The sequence below is a fragment of the Bubalus kerabau genome, chromosome 16, assembly GCF_029407905.1.
Source record: "Bubalus kerabau isolate K-KA32 ecotype Philippines breed swamp buffalo chromosome 16, PCC_UOA_SB_1v2, whole genome shotgun sequence".
Classification (NCBI taxonomy): domain Eukaryota; kingdom Metazoa; phylum Chordata; class Mammalia; order Artiodactyla; family Bovidae; genus Bubalus; species Bubalus kerabau.
Genome location: NC_073639.1, coordinates 70,211,232 through 70,221,187, shown reverse-complemented (window position 1 = coordinate 70,221,187; position 9,956 = coordinate 70,211,232). Strand labels below are relative to the sequence as shown.

Genomic DNA, 9,956 nt, shown 5'->3' with positions numbered 1-9,956 from the left:
CTCATTTGTCTAATTCTTTTTTGAATCTATTTTTGAAAAATTAATTAAAGGAGATGAAAAGAAAAATCTCATCTTCTGGTATGCCAACCTGACAACGGTTAAAGAAAAGCATTATCTTTCATTTCACGTTACCACCTTACAGAGTGGATTTAAAAAGTAGATATATAATCATCCCAGTTGCTGAGCTCTTTTTTAGCTCAGAGAGTAGGAGGTAGACAGGCATGCAAGAGGCTCATTTAGCAAGTGTATTCCCAGTTATGTTGCTGCATTGTCCTGTGGAGATTTAAACTCTGAGAACAGCAAATAGGCTTGCTGTCCATAACAAAGCCACGTCTGAAGTCAGGAGCCCGTGGATCATGAATCTGCTTCAGCCAGTATCTCCCTGGGACTGATTTCTAAAGGGCAGAATCAAGACAGCATGCTGGGATCCACAAACGCTGTCAAGCTTTTCTTATTATCATTTCTCTTCCATTGTCTTCTTTGCCAAGTTGTGCTATTGTTTCTCTTTCAAATCAGGTCTTAGAAAAACACATTACAGGGACAGTTTTGGACATCTTGAAATTTCCAGCAGCTCTTTCCGTAAGTGCTGCTCTGTTCCCATGGCAACCAGCAATGTTTTGAAGAGGCAGTGACAGGTTCAGCACAAACCAGCTACCATGGGGAGTGCGTGTCAAGTCTACCGGCTGAAGTCAAAGGCAGAGTTACCACCTTCTAGGGCTTTCCTTGACACAGCCAACCTGACCTTCTAAAGAGAGAGAAACAGAACGATGATGACAAAGTCATTCCCCACCCCCACTCCCCGGCATGCCAGGTCTGTATTCGGTTTCTCTCTCCATCAGCAAGTCGTTCTGACTGTCTTCGGTACTCCCACTTTGAAGACTAGTGGAGCAGATGTGGGGATTGTGAAACGTGTGTGATCGCAGCGCGAGCGAGAGGAGACGTGCTCTGGCAGGGGACGTGACTCGCCCATTGGCTGGCATTTCCTTCCTTGTGGAATCCATTCCCAGGAAGCCTAGCCTGTCTTGCTAGGAAATTTCAAGTTGGATTAGTTGTTTTAAGTATTCATGGTTTTTATTGCATCAAAAAATAAAATACTTAGGAATAAACCTTACCAAGGAAGTGAAAGACTTAAATGAGAACTACAATAAAAGAAATTAAAGATGATTCAAAGAAATGGAAAGATATCCCATACTCTTGGTTTGGAAGAATATTATTCAAATCACCATACTACCCAAAGCCAACTACAGATTTAACGTAATACGGATCAAACTACCCATGGCATTTTTCATAGAACTAGAACAAATAATCCTAAAATTCATATAGAACAATAAAATACCCAGAACTGCCAAAGCAATCCTGAGGAAAAAGAAAATAGCAGGAGGCATAACCCTCCCAGACTTCAAACAATACCATAATGCATTACCAGTCAAAACAGTGTGGTATTGGCACAAAAAGAGACATATGGATCAATGGAACAGAATCAGTTCAGTCGCTCAGTTGTGTCTGACTCTTTGGGACCCCATAGACTGCAGCACGTCAGCCTCCCTATCCATCACCAACTCCTGGAGTTTACTCAAACTTATGTCCATTGAGTCGGTGATGCCATCCAACCATCTCATCCTGTCATCCCCTTCTTCTCCTGCCTTCAATCTTTCCCAACATGAGGGTCTTTTCCAATGAGTCAGCTCTTCATCTCAGGTGGCCAAAGTATTGGAGTTTCAGCTTCAGTCTCAGTCCTTCCAATGAATAATCAGGACTGATTTCCTTTAGGATGGACTGGTTGGATCTCCTTGCAGTCCAAGGGACTCTCAAGAGTCTTCTCCAGCACCATAGTTCAAAAGCGTTAATTCTTTGGTGCTCAGCTTTCTTTATAGTCCAACTCTCACATCCGTACATGACTACTGGAAAAACCACAGCTTTGACTAAATGGACCTTTGTAGGCCAAGTAATGTCTCTGCTTTTTAATATGTTGTCTACGTTGGTCATAACTTTTCTTCCAAGGAGCAAGCACCTTTTAATTTCATGGCTGCAGTCACCATCTGCAGTGATTTTGGAGCCCCACAAAATAAAGTTTGTCACTGTTTCCACTGTTTCCCCATCTATTTCCCATGAAGTGATGGGACCAGATGCCATGATCTTAGTTTTCTGAATGTTGAGTTTTAAGCCAACTTTTTCACTCTCCTTTCACTTTCATCAAGAGGCTCTTTAGTTCTTTGTTTTCTGCCATTAGGGTGGTGTCATCTGCATATCTGAGGTTATTGATATTTCTCCCATCAATCTTGATTCCAGCTTGTGCTTCACCCAGCCCAGCATTTCTCATGATGTACTCTCCATATAAGTTAAATAAGCAGGGTGACAATATACAGCCTTGACGTACTCCTTTCCCTATTTGGAACCAGTCTATTGTTCCATGTCCAGTTTTAACTGTTGCTTCCTGACCTGCATACAAATTTCTTAAGAGGCAGGTCAGGTGGTCTGGTATTCCCATCTCTTGAAGAAATTTCCACAATTTATTGTGATCCACACAAAGGCTTTGGCATAGTCAATAAAGCAAAAGTAGATGTTTTTCTGGAACTCTCTTGCTTTTTCAATGATCCAGCAGATGTTGGCCATTTGATCTCTGGTTCTTCTGCCTTTTCTAAATCCAGCTTGAACATCTGGAAGTTCACGGTTCACATACTGTTGAAGCCTGGCTTGGAGAATTTTGAGCATTACTTTACTAGTGTGTGAGATGAGTGCAATTGTGTGGTTGTTTGAGCACTCTTTGGCATTGCCTTTCTTTGGGATTAGAATGAAAACTGACCTTTTCCCGTCCTGTGGCCACTGCTGAGTTTTCCAAATTTGCTGGCATACTGAGTGCAGCACTTTCACAGCATCATCTTTCAGGATTTGAAATAGCTCAACTGGAATTCCATCACCTCCACTAGCTCTGTTTGTAGTGATGCTTCCTAAGGCCCACTTGACTTCATATTCCAGGATGTCTGGCTCTAGGTGAGTGATCCAACCATTGTGATTATCTTGGTCGTGATGATCTTTTTTGTACAGTTCTTCTGTGTATTCTTGCCACCTCTTCTAATATGTTCTGCTTCTGTTAGGTCCATACCATTTCTGTCCTTTATTGAGCCCATCTTTGCATGAAATGTTCCCTTGGTATCGCTAACTTTCTTGAAGAGATCTCTAGTCTTTCCCATTCTGTTGTTTTCCTCTATTTCTTTGCATTGATCGCTGAGGAAGGCTTTCTTACCTCTCCTTGCTATTCTTTGGAACTCTGTGTTCAAATGAGTATATCTTTCTTTTTCCCCTTTGCCTTTCACTTCTCTTCCAGTCACAGCTATTTGTAGGTAGCTACAAATACACAACTTTGTATTTGTGTAGGTAGTTACTTCCTTTTTAAGGTGAACAGTATTCTATTGTATAGATGCACCCAATTTTGTTTATCCATTTGTCTACTAACAGATATCTGTCTACTAACAGACATTCCACTTCTTAAACTGAGTGAACTCTGGGAGATGGTGATGGGCAGGGAGGCCTGGCGTGCTGCGATTCATGGGGTAGCAAAGAGTCAGACACGACTGAGCGACTGAACTGGACTGAAACTATTATAAATAGTACTGCTATGAACATCTACATACAAGTACTGGTTTGAGTCCCTGGTTTCAGTTCATTTGGGTCTATATCACCTAGAATTGCAATTGCCTTGTCTTCTGATAATTCAGTGTTTACCTTCTGGAAGACCTGCCCAACTATTGCCACACGGTTATACCCGAGTTTCAACTTCTCCACAATCTCGCCAACACTTACTATTTTCTGTTTAAAATTATGTCTATCCTAGAGGGTGTGAAGTAACTCAGTAAGTTTTCCATGTGCTCTTTCCCAAACACACGGAAAAGTTAAAAAAAAAAAACAAAAAACAAAAACAAAAACTAAAACACACCCCAGAACACCTGTGTTCCCTCCGCTTAGCTTCAACAATTTGGATTTGCCGGAGTAGTTTCTTGTGGTGTCTTTCAACCCGTTCGTCCACCCTAGGAATTTTCTGTAAACTAGGAATTGTGTCTAAAAGCCTGACAGGTTCAGGTGAAACATCTCAACATTTTAAATAGTAATAGCAGATGAGAGTACTGAGTACTTACTAGGCTTCCATTGTTCCACAGACATATTCTTACGGAATCTCAAAACGAAACAGCAGTTGTCTCTTTCTGCTTGGAATCCACCGTCTCTCTTCTGACCACAACACTTTGACTTTCTTCTTGGAAACCACCATTCCTTTGCCGGTCCTCCTGCTTAAGGGATGCAGACCCCCAGCCCTTAACAGCAAAGAAGCACCTGATTAAGGCCTAACAACAAGAGCCACAGTGATTGGCCAGCCAGAGGCATGTGATCTTCTTGGGCCAATGAGACACACTTGACTAAGGTGTAACAAAAGTCTCAGTGATTGGCTAGCTAGAGGCACGTGATCTGCTTGAGGCAGTGAGAGCCAGCTTTTGAACTACTCCAGTTAATAGAGTAGAAGGCCTTTAATTGTAGTACTTTACTGTTCTTTTATGTAGAGAAAGTACTGCCAAGTAGTTATGAAAGGGCATTGTTTGTCAGATATACCCTGAGTTCAGAAATGTGCACATGTGAAAACAAAGACTTCCCTTTGTTTTGTGGCAGATTTGGTAAGAATCCACGTGCCAATGCAACGAACAGGGGTTCAATCCCTGATCTGGGAAGATTCCGCGTGCAGAGGGGCAACTAAACCCCTGGGGCTCAACTACTGAGCCTGCGAGCTGCAACTACTTGAAGCCTGCATGCCTAGAGTCTGTGCTCAGCAGTAAGAGAAGCCACCGCAATGAGAAGCTGGTGCATCGAAACACAGAGTAGACCCCATTTGCCCCAAACAGAGAAAAGCCTGTACAAAAGGAACGAAGACCCAGCACAGCCAAAAATAAAAATAAAAGAATTTTTTAACTGTGGAAAGTTAAAATGTCTCAGATTGCTGGCCATCTCAGCCTCCCTAGAGAAGAGCTGTCTGAAGAGTGGGGTGGTGTTTTCTGGGGAGAATTGTTTATTTCGCCACGTCCTCTTTCCTCGTCTCTACTGACTGGGAGTGGAGAAGGAAATGGCAACCCACTCCAGTGTTCTTTCCCGGAGAATCCCAGGGACGGCGGAGCCTGGTGGGCTGCCGTCTATGGGGTCGCACAGAGTCGGACACGACTGAAGCGACTTAGCAGCAGCAGCAGCAGCAGCAGTGACTGGATGACATGAACTGGGAGGATGCTGGCTGCAGTTCTGGGTGCTCAGAGAACCCATCCAGTCTCCCCCAACACGTGCAGAAAATGCCCTGTACTCACTTACTCATCTTCCCTAATGACCAGGGTCTCTTGGGGCCCCAAATTTTCAGAGACTCGGACTCCATTTTGATGGTGGCAGGGTTGGGGAGGGGGCGGAGGCAGCATTAGAAGCAGCTTCACAGTTCCCAAAGGCCGTCTGTGATGGACAAGACATTCCCATGGGGACTACGGGTGGTGGTTCAGGGCACTGGGAAGGAGGTCCCAGGAGCCACGATACCCTCAGAGATCTCCAGGCACTAGAGAAGTCAGAAATCAGAATGTTTGAAGGGTGACCACTCAGCTGTGTGATACTGGGCAAGTTACCCAGCCTCTCTGAGCCTCAGCTTCCTTATCTATACTGGTTTGCCACTTACAGGGTTGCTGAGAGGCTTGATCACGAATCCAGGCAGACTGTGGGTGCTTACCACTTGTTAGCTGTCACTCTGCCCAAGGTCATCCAGACCTTAGGGCTCAGCCAGCCTTGAACCCAGGGAGGTCTGGCTCTCCTGGTGTGTTCTTAACACCTCCCCAGGATCCTTTCGAAGTCTACTTCTCCTCCCCCTTCTCCCCCGGACTCTTGTCACTACCTTAAACTCACAGCTAAATTGTAACAAAAGAAGGTTTTGTGGCAAATGGCTCAGCAAGATTTAGAAGCAACTTCTGGGAACATCTGCGGCACATGTTGATGAACTCCAGAGGACAAAACTGGGATCAACTCAGCTCACCGCGGAGATTTACGGTGGGGGTGGGAGGGGGAGGGGCGGGGGGCCTGGGTGTGGGGTAACACCCACCCACCGGGACCTCCAGGGCCCTCCCAGACCCTCCAGTTGCGTGTCTTTCAAAATCAGGAAGCTTAGGATTGAGGTTTTTGTCCATGCTCTTTGTGCTGGACTCTCAGAGGTCAAAAGATATTTTAACGGAGGTGGACACAGGAGAAATCCAGCGATGGATGTGCGAGGCAGGTTTCCAGGCAGCCGGAGAAATGTGCAGTGCCTGACAATCGGCCCGTGGGAGAGGGAGCTGGTGCGGGGGTGATGTGGTGGATGGGGGCGGGGGCGGGGTACAGGCAGATATCAAGAGAGAAACGGGGACAGGCGGAGAAACAGAGAGAGACAAAGGGAAACAGAGACACAGAGAAACAGAGAAGAGACAGAAACACACAGAGAAGGGCAGAGAGAGAAGCAGAGACGGAGAGACAAAGAGAGACAGAATCAGAAGGAGAGAGGACAGAAAGAAGGAGAGGAGAGGATATTTATTAACTTCAAGAGAAAGACAAGAGAGAGCCAAGAAAAAAGAGGAGGAAAAAAAGGGAAGGGGGAACTTGAGGCGAGAAAGAGAGAAAGATTAAAGAGAAAAAGGACATAGAGGAGAGAAAAGCTGAGGGGAGGGGAGAAAGGAGGTGGGAGGGATCTGATTTGCCAGAGAGGCCATTTCCCATATCTGTCTCCTGTGTTTTCCCTCCAGAAGGAGGGCTAAATTAGCAATAATCTCAGGCTTGTGGAAGCTCTGTACTCCAGTCTAGTATCGAGACTGTGTTAGAGGTTTAGGGACCCGCTTTTTAGCCCACCATTTTCTGCCCCAAGGTAGACCCCTCTCCCAAGCGCTCAGTGCTCTATCACAGGGCATGACTTTGGGAGGACCCTGTGAGACATCTGTAGCTGGAACCGGGCAAAATGATTTGCAAAATGAAAACACAGACCCCTTGTTCGAAAATTAAGACTTTCAAGACATTGGCAGCTGAGCAGTAAACCAAGCAGGGGGTTCTTCCAAGTACAGGATACCTACCACCCCCATTTAGGTACTGCAAGAGAGTGGGAGAGGAAAGAGCCCAGGGCCTCGGGGAATAGCAAGAGGCACTTGCTGTGGGCTTCTCTGTTGATTTCATTCATTCAGGAAACAGATATTTAAGACTGCTAGCCTGCGGCTACAGTCTTAACTATGGCAATAAACATCTTCATTTCTCAACTCTTTTCACATGCTAAGCACTTGCATTATTTCATTTCATTCTCGTTCATAAAAAGCCAACACGGCTGTTATTACTTCCAGCCCCATTTTATGAATGAGGAAACTGAGGCCACTGGTTGAAGTCCCAGGGCTATTAAGTGGTAAAGCCACACTCTTCACTGTCAAGGCCAGTCTGTCTCCTCTTCCAAACAGGACAGGAGACGTAAAGTGAGCCTCAGGAAAAAGGAGCGTCTGCTTCAGGATTTCTGGTGAACTGGGAGACTAGACCTACAGAAAGGGGAGTAGATTTTGAACAGGGGTAGGCGTTTTCACATAAACATAGGCGTTTTCACACCCTGGGGAATGGGCAGGATTGACAGGAAGCAACAAATCATGCCCCGCACCCCACCCCAAGCACAGCCCGTAGCACAGGAATGAGCAGAGTTCATAAATTCAGCCTTTGATGTGCAGTGAAACCATCAGGTGCAAGGAGTTGCAGTTTCGTAAGTCTGGTTTGTTTTTTGAAGTTGCTAACACACCATATCAGGTTCCCTTGCTGAGGGCACCATTTGATAGATATCCTCCAGAATGGGGTTCTAAGCCTGGGGGTAGGAGTGGGCTCCGGTTCTCCTGTGTTTGGGTGTAGCTTTTCTGGTGGGTATTCTCCCCAAGCAGATCTGGAGTCAAGACCTTTTGGTCCTTCCCTCCCCCTCCCCACCCAGCCCCCAGCCATGTCCTCAATGTGTCTTTTGTCTTTGGGAAAAACTTTAGCTAAAGAATAAGATTAATCCAAGGAATGAGAAAAATGCAAAAGCAAATTAAAAGCAGTCAGACAAGACAAAACAGTAATTGTTTAGTCATTAAGCACAGTCAAAGACCCTCATTTCCTCCTCAAGGGCTATAGATAATATTCTGAGCCATATCCTGTGAGCTGTACACGAAACTGAAACCCACACCTGGCAGAAGAAGTTAACCACGTGATGACCGGACTGTAGCCAGGACATAAGCTGCCCCAATTCCAAGACTTGGCCTCAAGGAAATAGGAACAAACCAATCAATCCTAGAAGTGAAGATTAACTGTACTTAAAACAGTCAAGATGATGCGGGTCAGATCACCATGTGACCAATTTCGAGAAGGCTGTCAGAGCTGATAGTGCTGTTTCTGCATGTAACCCCCTCCCCCAGCCTATAAAAATTCGTGCCCACTGATTGTCAGTGGAGGGCAGTCTGCCTCTGGACAGGCATCCACCCTCCCCACTAGATGCCAGCATGCAAAATAAAGCAAACTTGCCTTTCCACCAACCTGGTCCCTTCAATGGCTTTTGAGCTGTGAGCAGCCGGACCCTGACTTTCAGTTGCCAAAAATGACACTAAAAGGGAATGTTTGGGAGGTGATTCCAGGAAGCATCTGAAGGACAATAGGCAAGTAACCTTCAGAGGGGAAGGAAGACCATAGTGTGTTCTGAGCACTGGGCCACCTGATGCAAAGAGCCAACTCATTGTAAAAGACCCTGGTGCTGGGAAACAGTTAGGGCAAGAGGAGAAAAAGGCAGCAGAGGATGAGATGGTTAGATAACATCACTGACTCCAGGGACATGAGTTTGAGCAAACTCCAGGAGATAGTGAAGGACAGGGAAGCCTGGCGTGGTGCAGTTCATGGGGTCACAATGAGTCAGATGCAACTTAGCCATTGAACAACAACTGAGCTCTGGGAACTCTGGGGGCAGCATAGAACATACCTCAGTTATTCCTCCCAAGGGAAGTGAGAACTATGCTATTAATCCCTTAACTCGATCCCTCATTGGCTGAGAGCTGCTCCCAGGTGTATCTCTCTAGCACATCCAGATGCCCTGTAAGCCACATAGAGCATGTGATTCTTACCTGTGGGTCTTGACATTCAGTATATGAGTTATTAATAAATATAAAATACTACAAATTTTCAGATATATATATATATATGAAATGTGAATATGTGAATATGACTGCCTGAGTATGTTTGGGGGGAGAGGCAGGAACACAAGATCTATTTTCTCAACTACTTGACATAAAAATAATGTTCCATTTAGTTCTATATCTTTTAGTTTCAAGGGACAGAACCCAACTCAAGTTGGCTTCATCCCAAAGAGAAGGTTTGATTCAGATGATTCCAAAGGCCAGAAGAAGTGGGGCTGACTTTCAGTTCAATTGGATCCCAGAGACTCAACCACCTCACCAGGAATCGTGTCTTTTTCCCACTTCTGGGCCTTGTTTTTCTTGTTCTTCTTTTCATTGCCAGCCAAGCTTGTCCCACGTGGAAGAAAGATGGCTGCCAGCAGGTCTGGGCATCCCTCTTGCAGCCTGGCAACTCCCCGTGGAGATTGAGCCTGTTTCCCATTGGCCCACTTTGGGTCATGTGATCACCTCTGAGCTAATCCTGGAATCTCTGATTGGCCAGGCTGTGATCAGCTCCAAGAGTCAGGCTGTAGGGTGGCTCCACCCAATCACGTGGACTGAGATCCTCTCTCTCCCAGTGGCTCCCCAAAGTAAAATGGTGGAGCTCTTAGGAAGAGAAGGGAGCCTGTGTTTCCATTACAACCAGCATGTGGGGTGCTTTCTGCAAAAGGAACTTCCCTTTTGGAAAATGCTGGGATATAGACCAAAATGTACCAGCATTTTCTTAAGAGATAAACAGTTGGTTACCCATGATTTGGGGATAAA

At 45.5% G+C, this 9,956-nt stretch overlaps 1 long non-coding RNA gene across 1 annotated transcript; it reads right to left on the bottom strand.

The window, feature by feature from the left end:
* Positions 1–4,346, bottom strand: LOC129630387 (uncharacterized). The gene is made up of 2 exons (XR_008703655.1): positions 4,134–4,346; positions 1–1,025 (listed from the first exon to the last, which is right to left on the bottom strand). It is a non-coding gene; the product is annotated as an uncharacterized LOC129630387 (long non-coding RNA).
* Between the last annotated feature and the right edge of the window lie 5,610 nt (positions 4,347–9,956).